Here is a 22,278-nt window from a genome sequence, read left to right as displayed (position 1 = left end):
GCTGTTGAATACTGCTAAGGTTCTAGCACTGGGACGTGTTACTGAAAAGAGACCAAGAGGTTTAGGAAAGCCAAGCAATTTACGTATCTCACAGGTAAATCCGAATGCCTAGGCTTTGGAATCAGATCGCCCTAGATTTCAATCCTGGTCCTGCCACTTACTTACCAGTGTTATCCTGGTTATCCTGTTGTATTACATATAACAGGTCTAGAGTGTAGCTATTGAAGCTGATGCACTGTAAATGTTCAGTAGATAAACTGCCTGAGTCATGTGTGTAGAGGCCAAGTTTCAAAGAGGGGTGGTAGATGCCCACCTGGGTTTCCATAGAGCCATAGTCTATTTCTCTTACTGTTTTATAAAATATTGTGTTTCCTTCACATCTCAGCTATTTGCTTGGCTTTAGCCAGGATCAGGATGCCCAGTTAAATGATCCTGATCTGGCAGAAAGAAACACCATCTCTTTAGAACTTGCAGTGACTTCCTCATTTTGGGATTCTTTCAGCTGATGCTCCTGCCTTGCTATGCTTTGACACTCTGGCCTCTACTCGAACTTTCTAATCTTGCTGGCCTTGTCCTATCTGCAGGGGAACCTGACCCCAACCCTACCAAGGTACCAATGTCACCTCTAGTCTAAGCTACCTTGATGTCTTCTTAAATGTACTTTGGTCTTTGCATGTGGCACATGTTGCTAGCCTATCTTATGGATTGACTGTTGGTGGTCAAAGGTGACCAACCTGATCATGACTGGGGGCCTTGAGCACTAGCTTGGGGCCAGCCTGAGTGCTTCAGCTGTACTCCTCAGCCCTGGTGATTCTTTTTTTGGTGAGGAAGATTGTCTCTGAGCTAACATCTGTGGCAATTTTCCTCTATTTTGTATGTGGGATGCCGCCACAGCATGGCTTGATGAGCAGTGTGTATGTCTGTGCCTGGGATCTGAACCAGTGAACCCTGGGCTGCTAAAGTGGAGTGTGTGAACTTAACCACTACACCACTGGGCTGGCCCCAGCCCTGGTGACTCTTGACAAATGATGCTCCTTAGGCAAAGGCAGGAGAATCTGTGAGTCATAGCTTGATCTTGTCTCTACACACTCAGAATAAGCTGATGGTCCAGAATGGCTCCCTTGGGCCAACCTAACACTCTTGGCCTGCCTTGAACTGTCCATGGGGCTTCTGAGCAGCTTCTAGACTCCATGATAGGCTGAGAAATTGGTGGTGTAAGAGCTACAAATATAAGAACTTAACTTCGTTTAACCCTGTGTTTATCAAAATTTTTAGATCATGGTCATGTGCACCCTGATTCATATACACATCTACCAAATATCTATTAAAATACCTAGAAAATAATTAGTCTAAACTTTGGGAAAATGTCCTAATTTAATCTTCATAAACATGCTGTAAGATGGATTTATTATCTCCATTTTATTGATGCAGAAAATGGAGTTCAAAGAGATTACAGGACTTGTCCAACGTCACCTAGTGAGCAAGTTTCAGAGTTGCTTACACCAATTGGAAATCCTGCTGCTCTTCTACCACACTCATTGTCTCTGTGTGCATATGCCCTGCCATTGTCCCCTGTGACAGAAATGTCCTGTTAGCACAAAATTGGGATACATTACCCTTCCATAGGCTACCCATGTCAATCAGAAGCCAATAATAATGCCCCGAATCTTGGGGCATGGATAGGCTCTACTTTGGGACTGAATTGAACTGGGACCATGAAACAAAGTCAGGAAGCCTTTTACTGATATGTCATTAATTCTCACACCCAGGAGCTTGCCATGGGGCTGCTGTCATCTTTACCTCTCCCTAGGCTTGGAAGAATTCTCAAATGGGAATAGCACAGACCACAGCTTAATCACCACCTGCTCTACTTGGGGACTCTGTCAGCATCCTCCACACCCACTCGCATGCCTCCCAAGTCTCTAGCTCGGGCTGGGAGTGCTGGTAGAGGCTTTTGCAGTGCTGATTGTTATCTTCATGCCCCAGGGATAGGGAAACAGCATAACAACAAAAATCCTTCTTGTTAGAGGATTTGATCTCCTTGAGGCACAGAGGAAAACCAGATAGAGACAACTGGAAGCTCGCTGACCACCCGCCCACCCCCCACTGCAGCGAACCCAGTTGCCCACATGTTTTTTTCAGTCACATCACTTGAGTGGCATTTAGTGTGGCTAGCAGACATGGGTTCAAATGCTGGTGCCTAGCTGTGTGCTTCTCTGAGACTGTTTTATCATCCATAAGAAGGGGATAATACTACTTATTCCCGTTTAATAGTGTAAGGATTGTATGTATTGTCGTAAGGATTAAATGAGATAATTGATGCACTTTGTTATATATGTTTTTGATGAACCCTCTAAGGCAGGATTTGAAATAAAGAAATTGCTTCAGCTGAAGGCAGATGTTATGAATAGTTTGTTATTAATCCCACACTTCGGCAGGAGTGGCACTTCAAGATCCAAGATCAGGACAACTGTGAGTCACAAGCAAATGCAGAATAATAGCACCACCTGCTAGCTCTTAGACTGAGTGTCAGAACCCTACAGAAAGGATTAGCTCTCTCAGCACACGGCACCTCTGGTCAAGATGACTTGAAGTACCGGTAATGTCCCAGCTCTTTAAATTGCCTAAATTTACTAATGTTACCAAAAAAATGCGTTAGCAACACAGAATGTTGGAACTGGAGTCTCCTCCTCCAGCCCCTGCCTCTCCTTTCATAGCTGAGGAAGCTAAGGACCCAAAGAAGGGACTGTACCTGGTTCGAAAGTGATACAAATAAAAAAGGATAAAAATGAGATTCTATCCCTGATCTTTTATGTGATGTCAGTGTTCTGATTTGACACGCTTATTAGATAAAATTTGAAGTATATGGAAAATGACAAAGAAGAAAAGAAATCTGTAGTCCCACTCCACAGACAAATCCACCGTTACCATTTGAGTGTATTTTCTTCCTATCTGCTCTCAATGCATTTTCTTCCACCTACCTAGAGACGTATTAAAACCCATGGCTTCTGATGGCACACTCAAGGCTTTCTCTAGCATATCAGGCTGCCTTTCTAACCAGGATCCTTATTTGATAAACATAGTTAGGCTTTAAGTTCTCATAACCAAGTAAAGCTGCCAATGAACCTCCAAATGTGTACGGCTCATTAAGAAAATAGGTGTAATGATGAGATCAGGAACAAATCAGATCACCAGGATGGTCCAGAGCAGAGAGCCAAGTTGGTACTAGACTCTCAGGGGAATCCCCAAAAGCACCCCACCAACCCTGGCCTCAGGGAATGTGCTTGGGGGCATGGCCTCCATCTGAAGCTGGGCCTCTAAGCCTGTGATCATCCCAGCTGGAAACTGAGCAAAAAATGAGAAGGCCACATGGGATATTTCCTACAATCCTGTTAATGTCAGGAATGCAGTGCCTAGGCCCTAGGGCATTTTGACTCAGCTTCTGTTCTCTCTCCTAAGGCTGAATGACTAGAACTCCAGCTGCAGCCTGCACTTTAACTCCCTGTTCTCTTCCCAGCACGCAGTCGTCTTATCAGTCTGTTAGGGAAGGGGGAGGAGGAGCTAGTGGAGATGTGGCTGAGGGGGACTGAGACAGGTCAGAATGTCCTTCCAGCCAATTCTGCCTTAATGGAAGTGATGCTGTACCATCCCATGCACTGGGAGAGAGTAGGAGAAACCACCCTCCTTGCTCCTGCTCCCTTCGCTAAGCTGAGCTAAGAAGTTCCCCTAAGGCTTTTCCTAACAGGCATCCATGTCCTGTGCGCCTCGCTGTCCCGCCACAATTCCTGGGGGTGGCGGGAGCTAACTCTCCTATCCTAGCAGACTTGAATGGTAGGACATAAATGGGATGGAGAGCCATGTAGCCTCTTTGTTACACGGCAGCTTACTGAAGCAGCCGTCTATTTTTAGAAGAGGAAGAAAAAGGTAGCAGCTTACTCTTTAGGGATCGGCAGGTGGAATAACCATCTGCCAGACTTTAACATTCCAGTTTTTTCAGCTGGGCTGCAAATGAGACTTTTTTGCCTGCCTCAGTGTGATGCTGTCAGTGTAATCGCACATCCTTGGGCAACCAAACATGGATGCTGGGAAAAGGAGACACAGAACTGATGGCTGAGGGAGCCTGTTAGATCGATTGTCTGAGTGATTGAATTAGAAAAAAATAGGTGGCCCAGTGACTAGGAACTTTGAAACCTCAGGTCCCTGCTCAAATGTCACCCTCAGTGAGGTCTTCTTTGGCACTCTGTTTAAAGTAGCCCCTGTCACTGACTCGCCCTGTATCCTGCATTATTGTTCTTCCCTATACACATCATTACCTGACATAATGCTGTTTTATCTGTTTATTATTTTTTCTATTATCTATCTCACCCACTTGAATGTGAGGCCCAAGAAAATAGGGACTTGGTTTTATTTACTGCTGTGTGTGTCCCCAGGACCTAGAACAAGGCCTGTTCCACGGCAGAAGCTCCGGAAATATATGTTAAATAAATCAGTGGATCAGGTGAATGAATGAACTTAGTATTAGCAAGACAATGGGTATACCAAACACAAGGACAATAACAATAGCAGTTGATATTTATTGAATGCTGCACAGTAACTCAATCCTCTTAGCAACTCTGTTCTATACATGCTGTCTTTATCCCCATTTTGCAGTTAGGAAAAATTAGACTTGGGGGTTAAGTGGCTTGCCTCTGTGAACTTGGGGTCACAATGTGAGTCGATGGCAGAGCCAGGATTTGATCATGGCCAAGAGCAATCATTCCAGACATACCACGCTGAGGATTCACTTGATAATATTTTGAATTGGGTTATTTGGAATTTCTTTCCATGATTCTTACCCAACTCTATAAAACTCTTCTACTAAACTGACCACATGAGATACATACATTTCATTTGTATCTACCTAACCTGTGACACCCATGAACTTGTCATCCTAAACCCAAACTAGCAGAACAGAATATTGCCTCTTTGCTCTGTGGCGGAAAGAGCCACATTCTTTGGCACAGTTGTGGCTCAATGGTGAAGCCATACCGGCTAGATAATGGTAGTTCCTTTTCTTGAAGATTTGGGAATAAAGATGAATGATCATTCTGCCATGCTCTGATGTTGACTTTCTCTTGCTGGAGACATGGCCTAGACAACCCTATGTACTGACAAAGTGTTTTACAAAGCCAGAACACGTTAGGACCTCTTAGTCACTTTTTTAGTCACTTTTATTCATGAAATTGCAATTTGTAATCATTCCCTCTCCGAAAATAAGATGCAACAGAAATATATCAGACCCAAACATCACACCGAGTAAAAGCAGCCCACTGAGCTCCCCAAGGGCAGTGTATATTTATACGTGCATCTGAAAGTCCCCAAGGTCCCTGCAGAGGCTCATTTCCTTGTGGGGGCTCCCAGGCGCTGTGAGCCTGCTGGCTGGGGGGTTGCATTGAGTCTCATTTTCATCCTGAGCGTAGCTTATCCACACTGCAGCACCTGGTGCAATCCATTGTCAGAGTAGTCACATCATTGTCTTGTGCTTATGAAAATTAAAGTCTCTATCATGTGTTTGTATTATAATTAGCCAAATAAAGAGTTCTATTATTCCTTTTAGAGGAGACCTACACATGAGCAAGAGAGAGACTCTGTTTTTCCATGGAAGATGCAAGGGGTCACTGCTTTGTATTTAAGGCAGGCTGCAACCCCATCTACTCTGTGGATCCTGTGCTCAGTCAGCTCCCTGTCCCAAGAATACCAGATTTTAGGGAAATTCTGTGCCACCCAACCCAGTCTAGACTGAGATACCTTCTCGGTGTTCAAACCACTAACAGATTTCTCGAGCCGTTCTTTTTCTCCTTCTGGTTGGGTCATGATTATACTTACATCTATTATGAATTCACTGAGATTTCAAAGTACTCTTCAATATTTCATATTGATTTGTAGATAATGAGTAAATCCCTGATAGAAGGAGTACAGACTCCTGCCACTTAGATTCCTGTCACATTAGAGAAAAAAATCTATTTTTTACCAAGTTTCACTTTTCAGTATATTCCATCCGTTCGAGTCATACATCGTCCAGAAAGAAAAGTAGCCCATGTGATTTGTTCTCTTGGGGTGCCTCATGTCTCTTCTCCCACCTAGCTTGGGAGTTCTCACCCTGGCTCTATGTTAAAATCACCTGGGAGTACTTCGAAAAATTAGCAATGTCCAGGCTCTACTGCAGGCCGTGTAAACCAGAATGTCTGTACCTAGGATCAAGAATCACTGAACTACAGAATTTTCCCTATCCATTCCCCTCCTACCCCCAAAGAGTTCTGCTGTGCAGCCAGTGCTGATTAAGAACAACTGCTCTAGAATGGAAGTGTCTTAAGGGCAGGCCCTGTATTTGAATGCCTCTGTTTTCCCAGCGTAAAGCAGAGGACCTAAAACCTGCCAGGCGCTCAATGCATGTATGCAGAGGCTAATGGATATTCTAGATAATTCAACTTGAACCAATGACCTTGTATCCTTGCCAGAAATATTGATGCAGTTCTGACCAGCTTTCATTTTGACACTCCCCCCACATATAAATACTAAACCATATCTTCCTAGAAATTGCAAGCTATTTCTTTGAAACCTTATTTGTTACTTCTATGTAACCAGACTCAAAGTATTCTGACACAAGCCAGTGTCCGTTTGATCTACTAGTTTGGGGCTTGGGGACTTCTTGTTTGGAAGGAGCAATAATCATGATGAAGCCTGATAACCACTTGGACCACGCCTTACCATTTTATGAAACAAAGATACAGTGTGAAAATAGATGCTTTAACTACTTGAGAAAAATTCTCAGGCCCACCCGCAATGTGGGTGAGCTACATGGGGAGCCTCCAGACTTCTCTCACACTCCAGGGGCCTGGGTTATGCCTCGTTAAACAGCTGCCGACTTCTCTGCACCAGGGGGAATGGCTTCCCTGGACTAGGTTGATTGCTGTTCAGCTGAGGGAGTATAATTTTATTGGTTCCTACTCATTTTGCCATTTAAATTTTTTATAGACTTGTCAGTTTCCTTGTCTTCTGTTCTGCAATAACATTTCCCAGCAGTATATCAACCTTAAAATCTGACTGTTGGCATATTCAGTAATGGGAATTTGGAGAGCTGCTTTTTGTTGATGTCCTAGAAGTTTGTATGCAAAGGACAATCGTCGATGCCTGGTAACTAGTATTTTTTTTTCCCTGTTTTCATTTATTAAGCTGCTTTTAAACTGGTAGGGACTGGAAACTCTTTGACTGGGAACTAGATCATTTTTTCTCCTTTTTCTTTTCACCATTCCCAGAAACAATAGCAGATCTCAGCTTCTAAGAAATTGATCTTTTCTTACTATAACAGATAATGAAAAATTGACTCTATTTTTAATCCAGTTTTCTAGATTCGAACATTCATCATCAGCTGTTGCTCTTTTCCATGTAAGATTCATCACATTTTTTTTTGTTTGTTGATTCTTTTGATCACATTTAATTAAATGTGTTTCTTTAAACTAGGAGTATTTGGTCAAATGTGGTGATGGGTCTCTCAGAGTCACCTATAAATGATTTTATGGTTTTATTTAAGCTTTTAGGTTATGCTACATACAATTTGTGTTTTGCTTTAAATACAGAGGCCATTACCAAATATACTCAGAATTCCTTCATAGATTTCAAAAAGCCATTGCCTGAATAAATGTATTTATAGTAGTTAAGTATTTCTACCAAGGTGTTCCTTATGCAGGGTTTTAATCACTATGATTTTCTATTCTTCCTCCTTGTTGTCCACTGACAGAAAGGTGGGGAGAAGTCGAGCTCCACGGTAAATGTTTTTTTCCTTCCCTAAAAACAGGTAAAAAGTTGATGGCTAGAACGTTGAAATGATTAGTTAAAATGAGATTATGAGAGTATCTGTGGAAAGGAAGGAAAGTTGCAGAGGTGATGGAATCCCTTTAGAAAAGGAGGGATGGTTTCCTTCAGAGAACAGGGAGCGGATCAGATGAAAATGAGATTGAATTACTTGAATAAGTGAAACATTCCCTTAGTTTGTTTTTCAGCTGAGAGGCCATATTAAGAACATTTATGTGAATAATACAAAACAGGGGCCACATTCACCCCTGCGTGTAACTATCAAAATGACAACTATTGACTGCTCTGCTCTAGCAGTCAAACAGAAATATCGGACATCCTTAAGTCTTCAACTCAGTGGGCTAAGACGTTTGGATGGTATTAAGACATCAGGGAAAGGCGATTTCAAAGTCACCAGTTGGATGCTCAGAACCGAGAACAAACTTCCCTTAGTGTTTGTTTCTGTTCCTTTACTGGTCTTTCTCTAAATGTTAACAAGCATGATTGGCTTAACAAATCTAAAACTATTCATTTTCTGTACTTTCCTCCCCCAAATTGTAAGAAACTTAGAATGTTTTAACTTTGAGTTCTCACTTACTGTGTACCAAATTATTGTCTACCAACTAGGGTAAGGAATGCAGACATGAGGTTCCCATCAGTAATTGTGGAGTGTGTTGTGGTGCAAAGAGCACTGGCCTTGGAATTTTCCCTCATAGGAAGTGCTCAAGAAATGTCCAATGAGTGTTTGAATTAATGAATGAATCATTGCACCCATAATCCTATGTAAATGCGAAAAACCCAGTTCCCGGACCTCATGTTGCTTACACTTTAGAAGGGAAGCCATTACATTGGTTTGTAATTGTTAATAAGATATAGTGGGAGCCCGAGGAAGGACTGTGAATCAGGGGAATATTTGCAGAGGCAGCAGTGCTTGTACTGGATTTTGAAGGATTATTAGGAGTTTGCCACGGGGATAAGGCATGAAAGAGAAAAAGGAAACATTGTGTATTCAAAGGCTCAGAGATTTACAAGAGCCTGGGACTTGTGGAGATCGGCATATCGATGGCCCCTGACAGGGGCTATGCTATGGACATAAAGGGAACATGTTAAAGCTGTAAAAGAAAGAAGCGGAACCTGTAGTCCTCTGCCCTGGCCCCTTCCACAGGCAGCTCTGGCCCCAGCACACTGAGCTTCCCAGTCTTCTGTGCAGGTTTCCTGGTGATGTATGACAGAGAGAGGTGTAAGATGGCCACTGAGACATAAGGTCTGTGGCAGAGTTACCAGGCCTGGGTAAGATTTCAGCAAACAGTCTCACTCTCTGGGTCATAATTAAATCAACGGTATCAGTCCAGATGCTAAATACTGAAACTCGGGAGGAAAGAGGAATTACCAACTTAAAAAAGTGTGCCTTTCAGCATACATTCACTGATTATGTGCCAGACAACGTGCTGGAGATACAGCAGTGCACAAGACAGACCATGTCCTTATTCATGCAGAGATTATGTGCCAAAGCGAAGAGACATATAATAAACATGCAACCCAATGGAGAGCTAATGTCATAAAGTCATAAATGCTCTGAAGAAAATACAGCAGGATGAACAGGCAGAGTAATTAGGGAAATACTTCTTTAGCTAGGAGGGTCTGAGGTGGTATTAAGAGTGAAGCTTAAATGATGAGAAGTGTCTAGCCAAGAAGAAAGATGAAGAAGAGTGTTCCAGGCAGAGGGCAGAGGAAGCAGAAAGCCTCTAAGGCAGGAACAAGTGGATTATGTCCAAATGACAGAAAAGAGCAGTGAACCAGGGGGAGAGTCAGAGGAGATGAAGCCAGGAAGGTGGGCAGCGGCCATGTCATCTAAGGCCTTGTAGGCCATGCTAAGGAGTTTGGATTTTCTTCTAAGTAATACGAGAAGCCATTGGATGGTTTTAAGCAGAGAGGCAACACAATCAGATTTTGGTTTTTAAAGGCTTGCTCTGGAGATTGTGTGAGTAATTAAGTAGAAAAGGGCAAAAATGAAAGTGGGCGGGGGGCGCTGGCCCCGTGGCCGAGTGGTTAAGTTCGTGCGCTCTGCTTCAGGCAGCCCAGTGTTTCGTTGGTTCGAATCCTGGGCGCGGACATGACACTGCTCATCAAACCACGCTGAGGTAGCGTCCCACATGCCACAACTAGAAGGATCCACAACGAAGAATATACGACTATGTACCGGGGGGCTTTGGGGAGAAAAAGGAAAAGAATAAAATCTTAAAAAAAAAGCAAGTGGGGAGGAGTCCAGCAAAGGAATGATGGTAGCTTGGACTAGGATGGTGGAGTGAGGATAGTGAGAGTGATCAGATTGGGACCTAATTTGGAGGTAGAACCCATAGGATCTGCTGATGGATTGGAATTGAGGATGTGGGACACAGAGAAACCTAGGTTCATTAGGTGGTACCTTTTACTGAGATGGGGAGGATTGGCAGGAGGAGCAGAGGTGAGGGAGTTCCAGTTAATATGCCAAGGGATAGGATAGGAATTGAGATATTGCATGAGGACATGTTGGAAAGGAGTTAGGACATGGTTTTCTGTGTAACCCTGAGTTAGTGGAGGTTTGCACACTAGTAAGTAACATGATCAGCTTCTGTAATTTACAATGCAGCTGGCTATTCAGTGGGAGCCCCGAAATGTTGACAACGTATAGTAAAGGTGATTTTGACTCATATGAGCAAAAAGAACGTTGCTGACTTCCTAGGCCTGATAGGACCTGTGGTCATATACAACTGAAAGTCCTATTCTTTTTCTCTGCTAATATTGTCTTTCTCCAAAACTTAGCTCCTCCTATGATTATAAACTCAGGGCACATGCACATATACTCACACACATGAAGACACTGACACATTCATACACACACATAATTGTATTATTTCCAATTTTCTGACTGAAAGTGAGCGACTTCACTTAGGGAGCTGGCCTAGCTCTCTGCTTCATGCTTCTTAATTACAGGCAATTTCCTGGGGATATGAGAGTTAGTTACTCATTTATTAGTTACCTTAGGAAGGGCTAAAAATAAGCTTTTTGTCATAAATACACTGCATGGAGGTTACTTATTTGGAGAAATTCAAGGTGGAGGATAGCCGACTCATTCTTGTCTTGGCCTATCACGTAAATAGTTATGAATCTTCTAACTCTGGCTGCTTTCTGGTTGGAGATCCATAAGGCTTCTCTGGGCATGTGTCACTTGGGCCAAAAACCTCAGTTTCTCTTGAAATTTCACCAAGCTTTCCTGGAATGGCAACTTTGGCAACCATTGCTCCAGAAATGGAGAGAATTGTACCAATGTGACTGGATTTTTGCACTAAGGAACAGGTTGAAAAGATGGCATTCCCCAGCTTGGAAGGCTGCTGTGTGGGATGGGAGTGCAGTGTACAGCCTGGGCAGTGTGCTCTGCTGCACATGGCAGGGGATTGTAATCGGCTGAACAATCATGACATTGAAAATTGGATTTAAATGTAGGCTTCCATTTCCCTGTTTCTCCTACTCACACTTATCAGCCTCAGCCTACAGCCAGCAAGTGTTCAGTTTCTTCAAGTTCTGATAACCCACCCCCCCACACGCTTTTTCTTTTTTTCCTCCTCTAAGCCCTTCCAATATGCAAGCCACAGCAACATTCAACTTAGCCCTGCATAAAGAACTGAATAAAGGCCATAGAATCTGAGAGAGAACATGAGAGAGCATTGATTCTGGGTTCTATCTCAGTGGACCTGACTGTTGGAATTGTGATGGAGCAGGGAGGGGAGGCTGAATCCACCAGCATGAAGGCAAATGCCGGAAAGATCTTTTCTCAGTGAGAGGAATTGTTCCAACAATTTCAATGTGACAGTCTCCTCATGAGCCCTTGCACTGGGCCTAAACAGGAGAATAGGAGTGAAGAGAAGGGCAACAACAATAAATCACCAAACAGCTTCACTCAATTATTTCTCTTCCAAACTGCCAATTGACTACAGAAGGCATACGATGCAAATTCTCTCCTTTCCATCTATAAAATTGCTCTGATATTTTATGAAGATGTTAAAAGAAATAATTCTCTTTTTGATTTTCTCCCTCTCATGAATCTCCTCCTCCCCAACAAAATTTGGGCATTTAATCATTTCTCAGTATTCTTTGAACCTTCTATTAAAAAGAGCTATGAATGCTTTAAAACAGTAAGAGGACACAGAGGAAGAAGGGAGTCTGGACATGTTGACTGAAGGCAAACTAATCCCTGTGCTTTTCCTTCAAAGAACTGAGGTATATAGTGGGTCCTGGGCCTTCCGGGGTCCTTGTACCTAAAATGTTTGCCTCAGTGACTGAGTAGAAGGAAGTGTGACAAAACCATCAATTCAATTCACCACTAGTATACTGAGCACCTACTTAGTACCTAGAAAAGTGCCTGGCCTGACCCCAGTGGATGTTTAAGAAATATTTTTGGATCAACTGTTCTTAGCTTTGACCTTGTGCTAGTCACTAATGACACAGAGATGAATAACATTGGTAGTACTTGTCCTCAAACAACTTACAGATTTTAGGTAATTAAAAGGTATGTAATGCAGAGTGGCTAGATGGATTGAAAAACAAGACCCAGCTATATGCTGCCTCCAGGAGATCCATGTCAGCTCTAAAGACAAACATAGGCTCGAAGTGAAGGGATGGAAGGTGATACTCCGAGCAAATGGCAACCAAAAGAAGTGGGTATAGCCATACTTATGTCAGACAAAATAGACTTCAAGCCAAAAAAGGTAACAAAAGACAAAGATGGACATTATATCATGATAAAGGGAACAATCCATCAAGAAGACATAACATTTATTAATATATATGCACTGAACATAGGAGCACCAAAATATATAAAGCAAATATTAGAAGACCAAAGGGCAAATTGACAGCAATACAATAATAGTAGGGGAGTTTAACATTCCACTTACATTGATGGATAGATGATCCAGACAGAAAGTCAACAAGGAAACATCAGGCATAAAGAACACACTAGACCAGATGTACTTAATAGATATATACAGAAAATTCCATCCAAAAGCAGCAGAATACACATTCTTCTCAAGTGTACATGGAACATTCTCAAGGATAGACCATATGTTGGGACACAAAACAAGTCTTAATAAATTTAAGAAGATTGAAATTATATCAAGCATCTTTTCCAACCACAACAGTATGAAACTAGAAATCAACTACAAGAAGAAAACTGGAAAAATCACAAATATATGGAGATTAAACAACATGCTACTAAATAACTATTGGATCAATGAAGAAGTCAAAGGAGAAATTAAAAAAATACATGTAGACAAATGAAAATATGACATACCAAAATCTATGAGATGCAGTAAAGACAGTGTTAAGAGGGAAGTTTATAGCAATACAGGCCTACCTCAAAAAAAAAAACAAGAAAAATGTCAAATAAACAATCTAACCTTACACCTAAAGGAACTAGAAAAAGAAGAACAAGTGAAGCCCAAAGTCAGTAGAAGGAAGGAAATAATAAAAATCAGAGTGGAAATAAATGAAATAGAAACTAAAAAGACCATAGAAAAGATCAATGAAAGTAAGAGCTGACTTTTTGAAAAAATAAACAAAATTGGCAAACTAGGTAGACTTACTAAGAAAAAAAGAGAGAAGGCTCAAATAAATAAAATCAAAAACAAAAGAGGAGGAGTTACAACAGATATTACAGAATTACAAAGGATCGTAAGAGACTACTACAAATAGCGATACTCCAACAAATTAGAAAATCTAGAAGAAATTGATAAATTCTTAGAATCATACCACCTTCCAAGACTGAACCACAAAGAAAATGGAAAATCTGAATAGATTGATCACCAATAAGGAGATTGAAACAGTAATCAAAACTTGCCAAAAAACAAAAGTCTAGGACCAAATGGCTTCCCTGGTGAATTCTACCAAACAGTCAAAGAAGATTTAATACCTATCCTTCTCAAACTCTTCCAAAAAATTGAAGAGGAGGGGAAGTTTCCCAACCCATTCTACAACGCCAACATTACCCTGATACCAAAACCAGACAAGGACATCACAAAGAAAGAAAATTACAGGCCAGTATATCTGATGATGAACATATATTCTCAACAAAATATTAGCAAACTGAATAAAACAATACATTAAAAGGATAATACACCATGATGAGTTGGGATTTATTCCAAGGGTGCAAGGATGGTTCAACATTCGCAAATCAATCAACATGATATACTACATCAACCAATTAAAGAATAAAAGTCTTATGATCATTTCAATAGATACAGAAAAAACATTTGATAAGATTCAGCATCCATTTATGATAAAAACTCTCAATAAGATGGGCATAGAAGAAAAGTATTTCAACATAATAAAGGCCATATATGACAAACCCCCGGCCAACATCATACTGAACAGGGAAAAACTGAAAGCCATCCCACTGAGAACAGGAACCAGACAAGGGTGCCCACTCTCACCACTCCTGTTCAACATAGTACTGGAAGTCCTAACCAGAACAATTAGGCAAGAGAAAGGAATAAAAGGAATCCAAACTGGAAAGGATGAAGTAAAGCTGTCACTATTTGTGGATGACATGATTTTATGTATAGAAAAACATAAGGAATCCACAAAAAAATTATTAGAAATAAACAAATACAGTAAAGTTGCAGAGTATAAAATCAATATACAAAAATCTATTGTGTTTCTATACGCTAACAACAAACTATCAAAAAGAGAAATTAAGAAAACCATTTCATGAAGAATAAACATGGACAAAATGTCCGTTTTACCTAAAGCAATCTACAGATTCAACGCCATCCCAATCAGAATCCCAATGACATTCTTTACAGAATTAGAACAAAGAATCCTAAAATTCATATGGGGCAACAAAAGACCCCGAATTTCTAAAGCAATCCTGAGAAAAAAGAACAAAATGGGAGGCATCACAATCCCTGACTTCAAAACATACTACAAAGCTACAGTAATCAAAACAGCATGGTACTGGTACAAAAACAGGTGCACAGATCAATGAAACAGAATTGAAAGCCCAGAAATAAAACCACACATCTACGGACAGCTTATCTTTGACAAAGGAGCTGAGGGCATACAATGGGGAAAAGAAAGTCTTTTCAACAAATGGTGCTGGGAAAACTGGAAAGCCACATGTAAAAGAATGACAATTGACCATTCTTTTTCACCATTCACCAAAATAAACTCAAAATGGATCAAAGACCTAAAGGTGACATCTGAAACCATAAGGCTTCTGGAAGAAAACATAGGCAGTACACTCTTTGACATCAGTATTAAAAGGATCTTTTTGGACACCATGCCTTCTCAGAGAAGGGAAACAATAGAAAGAATAAACAAATGGGACTTCATCAGACTAAAGAGCTTCTTCAAGGCAAATGAAAGCAGGATTGAAACAAAAAAACAACCCACTAACTGGGAAAAAATATTTGCAAGTCATATATCTGACAAAGGCTTAATATCCATAATATATAAAGAACTCTCACAACTCAACAACAAAACATCAAACAACCCAATGAAAAAATGGGCTGGAGACATGAACAAACATTTCTCCAAAGAAGATATACTGATGGCCAATAGGCACATGAAAAGATGCTCATCATTGCTGATCATCAGGGAAATGCAAATCAAAACTACACTAAGATATCACCTTACACCCGTTAGAATGACAAAAATATCTAAAACTAATAGTAACAAATGTTGGAGAGGTTGTGGAGAAAAAGGAACCTTCATACACTGCTGGTGGGAATGCAAACTGGTGCAGCCACTATGGAAAACAGTATGGAGATTCCTCAAAAAATTAAAAATAAAACTACCATACAATCCAGCCATCCCACTACTGGGTATTTATCCAAAGAGCTTGAAGTCAGCAATCCCAAAAGTCTTATGCACCCCAATGTTCATTGCAGCATTATTTACAATAGCCAAGACATGGAAGCAACCTAAGTGCCCAGCAACAGACGAATGGATAAAGAAGATGTGGTACATATATACAATGGAATACTACTCAGCTGTAAAACAGAACAAAATCATTCCATTTGCAATAACATGGATGGACCTTGAGGGAATTATGTTAAGTGAAATAAGCCAGCGAGAGAAGGATAATCTGTGTATGAGTCCACTTATATGAGGAATTTAAAATTATGGACTAAGAACAGTTTAGTGGATACCAGGGGAAAGGTGGGGTGGGGGGTGGGCACAAAGGGTGAAGTGGTGCACCTACAACATGACTGACAAACATTAATGTACAACTGAAATTTCACAAGATTGTAACCTATCATTAACTCAATAAAAAAAAAGAAAACCATTTCATTTACAATAACAGCAAAAAGAATAAGATACCTAAGAATAAATTTAACCAAGGACGTAAAAGAACCTATACACTGAAAACTATGAGACATTTCTGAAAAAAATTGAAGAAGATACAGAGAAATGGAAAGATATTCTGTCCTCATGGATTGAAAGAATTAACATTTTTAAAATGTCCATATTACCTAACGCAATCTACAGATTCAGTGTAATCACTATCAAAATCCCAATTTTTCACAGAAATAGAATAAAAAATCCTGAAATTTATATTGAACAACAAAAGATCCTGAGTAACCAATGCAATTTCGAGAGTAAAGAACAAAGCTGGAGGTATCACACTCCCTGATTTCAAACTGTACTACAAAGCTATAGTAATTAAAACAGTAGGGTATTGGCACAAAAACAGACACATAGATCAATGAAACAGAATAGAGAGCCCAGAAATAAATCCATACATATATGGACAACTAGTTTATCACAAGAGAGCCAAGAACATACAATGGAGAAAGGGAAATGACTTCAATAAATTGTGTTGAGAAAACTGGACAACTGCACACAAAAGAATGAAACTAGATCACTATCTTACACAACACACAAAAATTAACTCAAAATGGAATAAAGACTTGAGTGTAAGACCTGAAACCATAAAACTAGAAGAGAACAGTATGCTCTTTGACATTGGTCTTAGCAATATCTTTTTGGATATATCTTCTCAGGCAAGGGAAACAAAAGCAAAAATAAACAAATGGGACTACAATCTAAAACGCTTCTGCACAGCAAAGGAAACTATCAACAAAATGAAAAGACAACCTACTGAATAAGAGAAGATACTTGCAAATCATACATTCAATAAGGAGTTAATATCCAAAATATATGAAGAACTCATACAACCCAACAACAAAGAAACAAACAACCCAATTAAGAAATGGGCAGAGGATCTGAATAGACATTTTTCCAAAGAAGATATACAGATGACCAACAGGCACATGAAAAGATGTTCAACATCACTAATTATTAGGGAAATGGAAATTAAAACCACATTGAGGCATCATCTCATGCCCGTTAGAATGGCTATTATCAAAAAGACCAGAAATAACAAGTGTTAGAGAGGAGGTAGAGAAAAGGGAACCCTTGTGTGCTGTTGGGGGGAATGTAAATTGGTGCAGCCATTATGAAAAACAGTATGAAGATTCCTCAAAAAATTAAGATTAGGACTACATACAATCCAGCTATTCCACGTCTGGGTATTTATCCAAAGAACAAGAAAACACTAGTTCAAAAAGATATATGTATCCCTACGTTCATTGCAGCATTATTTGCAATAGCCAAGATATGGAAAGAACCTAAGTGCCCATCAAGGGATGAATGGATAAAGAAGATGTGGTATATATATAAATGGAATACTCCTCAGCCATAAAAAGAGGAAATCTTGCCATTTGCAACAACATGGATGGACCTTGAGGATATGCTAAGTGAAATACGTCAGATGGAGAAATACAAATACCATATGATTTCACTCATATGTAGAATATAAAAAATAAAACAAAAGAACAAACAAAACAAGACAGAAACAAATTCATAGAGGTAGACAACAGATTGGCAGTTGCCAAAGGGGAAGGGAGGTGGGGGGAAGAAGAAAAGGGTGAAGGGGATCAATTATGTGGTGATGGATGGAAACTAGACTTTTGGTGGTGAGCATGCTGTAGTACATATAGATGTTGAGTTATGATGTTGTACACCTGAAACCTATACAATATTATAAACCAATGTTACCTCAATTTAAAAAAAAGAGGAAAAGAAAAGGTATACAATAGAATAAACTAGTGCTCTTACTCCCTCCCTTTCGCCTTGTCTCCAGCTCCACTAGGAAATCTTAATTTGTGTTGTTATTGTTAATGTCATAAGAAGCATTTTTAAACAGAAGAGCAAATATGCCTCGTGATGCTGGAGAAAGATCCCATGGCATTTATTTAGATAAGTAGGATTTAAGTTCAGAGGCAGCTGATGTTGTGGCTAAGCTTTGTACACGTGGAGCAATTTGTCAGCAGTGCTACCAAAAGCCTGAGCGGATGTTCCCCAATTCAGCAGATGTCTCTAAGAGTCCTTTGAATGTTTGACCTCATCAAGAAAAAGCAGAAGCATGGGCTTTTGGATTCCTTTATCAAAGCGGGAATACTCATGGTTCAGATCTGAATCTGGACCAGTGTCCTGGTCCTGAGATGCATTCACATGACAGACTGCTATGACTGACCATGCAGGCCCTAGATGTGGTGTGACAGCTAGAGCCATCAGCCCCATAGTGGTTTGGTGGCACAAGCTATTTGGGCATGTGCCCAGGCCTCTGCTGTAACCAGGTTAATCAGCAAGTGTGCTCAGCCCCAAGTGGCCTCCTAAAAGTCTCTGGAACCAGCACGGTGGAAATAGTGCTGGCCCAGCAGACAGAAGTGGGGCAGTAGTACAGCATCTACTGTGGCTCACTCTACTACTCTGATGCTTCACTGGTGAGTTTCCCTTCAAGATATCTAACAACCATGCCTGACGTCATGTGGTATTAGGACCCACTCACATAATTGTTCATAGTAGTTAGTGATTTGTGGAGTCTGAACCATTCCAAGCCAGGGATCCATGTTCACTTAGCCGAGCAAGGCTGAATTGAGCCTGCCTCAGAACTTCCGATCGGATTGAGGATTTAGACACTCACCATTGTCTGCCATCATCTCCATTATCTTGTTACTCTTCTATCCAGTCTGCTACTGATGCTGAAGTACTGGTTGAAGGATACATAGGAGCCATTCACACAGAGATGGCAGAGGAAGAGTTGGGGGAGGCATTCCAGGCAGGGGGAGTATCATGTAAAAGTTGGAGATGTGGAAGAACATCGGTTTCTCATTTAACAAATAAGATCACTGAGGTATAGAGGAGTTAGGCATCCTGCTAAAGTTCACATACCTAGTAAGTAGCAGAGCCCAGATTTAAAAGCATATGTATCTAACTCTGAAGCCATATGCTGCACATATGCTGCTTCATGAAGGTCAGGCTGAGGAGTTTGGCCGTATCTTGTAAGATGTGGGGAGCCACTGAAACGTTAGGGAGGAGATTTACATAAAGAAAACAATGTTTAAGGAAGATTAATTTGGTGGCCATGTGCAGGCTAGATTAACAAAGTGAGAGGCTAGAAATAGAGACCAGTTGGAGGACGCTGTAGAAGCCTTGTCTTATTACTGTGTGCTGAGCCATTGATATTTACTTCCTCTATCATAATATTGATCACAGCTGTATTTTTTAAAGTTGGTCTTCGCCCTCTATTCTGTAATCCTGATCAGGATAGGGGCTGTATCTCTCTTATTCACTGCTTTATCCTCGGTGCCCAGCACTGTTCCAGGCACGTAGTAAATATGTGTCAGGTGAGTGAATGAATATGAATGAAGGACAATAAAAGAAGATTTGAAATGGTTCAGCTAAAGTAAAACAGATAAAAATTTAAAACAGTAGAGTGAGGATGATAACAGCTACCATTTCATGAGCAGCTGTTATGAGCTAAAGCAAGTGCGTTAACTATATTTTCTCAATTTATCTTCACAGCCACCATGGAAAGTGGGTCCTGTTATCATCCCTAATTTAAAGCTGAGGAAATTCCCTTTAAGAAGGGTTACAATGGAGTGTCGTGATGATAGTTAACAATATTGTATTGTATTTTTGTAAGGTGCCAAGAGAGTAGGTGTCAAATGTTCTCACCAAACACACAAAGGTAACTATGTGAGGTGATGGAGGTGTTAACTAACCCTATTGTGGTAATCATTTCACGATATGTACATGTATCAAATCATCATGTTGTATACCTTAAACTTACACCATGTTATTTGTCAATTATATATCAGTAAATCTGGAAAAAAAGAGAAGAGGTAGAATGATTGGCCACAATGCCAGGAAAAGGCTGAGCTAGCATTTGAACCCAGATCTGATTAATTCCAAAGCCTGTACTTAGAAGCACTCTGTTTAGGTACTTGAAGAATTTGGGGTTGAAGATTGAAGCTGGGAAGTTAGAAAAGAGAGAAAATGTTTTCTGAGGTCCCTTTTGACTTATTGATCAGTGATTTTGAAGATTTTGGTTTTAGACCTTTTTTGAGGCACCAGCAGGCCAGCCCAGTACAGATGAGATTCTCAGTAGACTTCTGATGATAGAGAAATGGGGCTCAGATGAGAAGTCAAGCTGGGGGCAGAAATTTAGCAACCAATAGCATGGGGGCAACAGGTGATACTCAGAGTCTTTTCAAGACAAAGAATGTAGAGTGTGAAGACCACAGGCGCAAAGCCTCCACCTGGGTTGATAACTGTAATCAGCCAACTAGAGGAAGAAGAGGAGCTGACAAATGATGCGTCTTACTCAAGGTCAGGCCCCTAGATCAGTGTTGACAGACAACCCAGAGCTGCCGGAGGAAAGCGTGGAGAGTAGACCTCTGGATGAGCATCTGGGTAGGGCACAGGCCCAACGGGTTTATTGCCTGGGTTGGAGCAGGGACCTCAGGTCCTCCTTCCAAAACAGTTCTAGGCAGGAATATGAATACCAAAGATTTGTTCTGAAGGAGATTGCTGTGAAAGAGTCACTTAACACACTTCCAAAATAGGTTGTCAAGTAAGGGATGCCCAAGAGAAGTATAGAGCATATGTAGAGAGCCAAATGGTGTGTTCTGTATTCTCCATCTGAATGTATAAGTGTGGACATATTGGGGCCACTTAAGTGGCAAGACAAAGTACAGCCTTGGGAGCTGAGTGAGGGGGAGTTGGAGGAAGGAACAAGGGATTATTAGAGTTTTATGCTACCAAGAGGTCATATGGCCAGTAAGTGTACTGGCAAAAGGCCTGGAGGGAGGGACTCATTAATTGCCCTTGCTACATTAGGCGTGTATGAACGTCCTGATGGTATTGCTGCCCAGAGAATTACTGAGTCACTATTGTGCCAGGGTCTTGTTTTTGGAGCTCTCAAAAGTGATCTTGTGGTCATTTCCTGGATGCTTACTTTGGCCATCTGTCAGAGGGCAGAAATGCCTATCCCCACAGTGGTTGCTGAAGCAGTAGGGGCAGCACTGATGCCCGCCCTCACCCGGCTGTCTGTATAGTATGGCCCTGCAGACTCACGCTCAGCTTCACCACATTTTTTCTGCTTTGCATTTTGAGTGGTCCCTGGGCTTGGATCCTCATGATGTTATTAACTAGAAGGTATCCCTAAGAAGAATCGCTTCTTCAGCATGGCTCTTCGAACCTGCTTAGGATAAAAGATAAAGTGGATCCAAGAAGCTGATAGTCATGCTAGCTGGACCAGTCCATTCCATAGACTGAGACAGAAATAGATTCTTTCAGTTTACTAACAGCTTACCAACTATTAATGCAGCAGTTTTCATGGTGAGTCCTCCTCACTGTGGCTTCACTGCCAGGAAGAAAGAGAAAGAAGACCCAGGGGTCACTAAAACTTGCAATGACCAAAATATTAGCGCACTTCCACACAAACTACCCTCTGTCTGTCAAGATCTGCCAATGTGGACCCACTTTTTCACTCTGCCCTTGTGTGGTGGGCATTCCAAGGGAGCACACTCTATGTGTACCTTGGCCTTCAGTGCCAGCAGCCACCTGGTTGCTTCTAAGTCAGAGTCAGCCTGGATGTAGGATAACAGCTTTGGCAAAGAGTACAGCAAGGCCCTTATTATCTGAGGCATATGAGCAATTGTTGTTTAATGTAAATCCTTGTTTAGCTTTCCAACTCTTTATTGTTCTTCTATTGTGCTTAAAAAGGATACTGATCCACAGAGGGTAAAAGAGAGACAGTCATAGGCTCTTTGTTCCCTAGATCCCTTTCTCCTCTACTTCTATCATCTTGTGTGTGGGCCAGGTGTATTCATCTTCTCTGAGCGGTAACATATAGATCTGGGGTTATTAAAAAGAAATAAACAGTGGCCGGCCCCATGGCTGAGTGGTTAAGTTCACATGCTTCACCTTGGCAGCCTCAGGTTTTGACCATTTGGATCCTGGACACGGACCTAGCACTGCTCATCAAGCCATGCTGAGGAGGTGTCTCACATAGAAGAACTAGAACCTACAACTAGGATATACAACTAAGTACTGGGGGGTTTT

At 41.1% G+C, this 22,278-nt stretch overlaps 1 protein-coding gene across 9 annotated transcripts in view; it reads left to right on the top strand.

Annotated features, from left to right (window-relative positions):
* Positions 1–22,278, top strand: part of FGF13 (fibroblast growth factor 13) — a 488,885-nt gene that overhangs the window by 239,695 nt on the left and 226,912 nt on the right. The window lies entirely within an intron of this gene.

Source organism: Equus caballus, chromosome X, assembly GCF_041296265.1.
Source record: "Equus caballus isolate H_3958 breed thoroughbred chromosome X, TB-T2T, whole genome shotgun sequence".
In the NCBI taxonomy this organism is placed as follows: domain Eukaryota; kingdom Metazoa; phylum Chordata; class Mammalia; order Perissodactyla; family Equidae; genus Equus; species Equus caballus.
The sequence above is the reverse complement of the archived record's forward strand: the minus strand, read 5'-3'. Positions and strand labels throughout refer to the sequence as shown.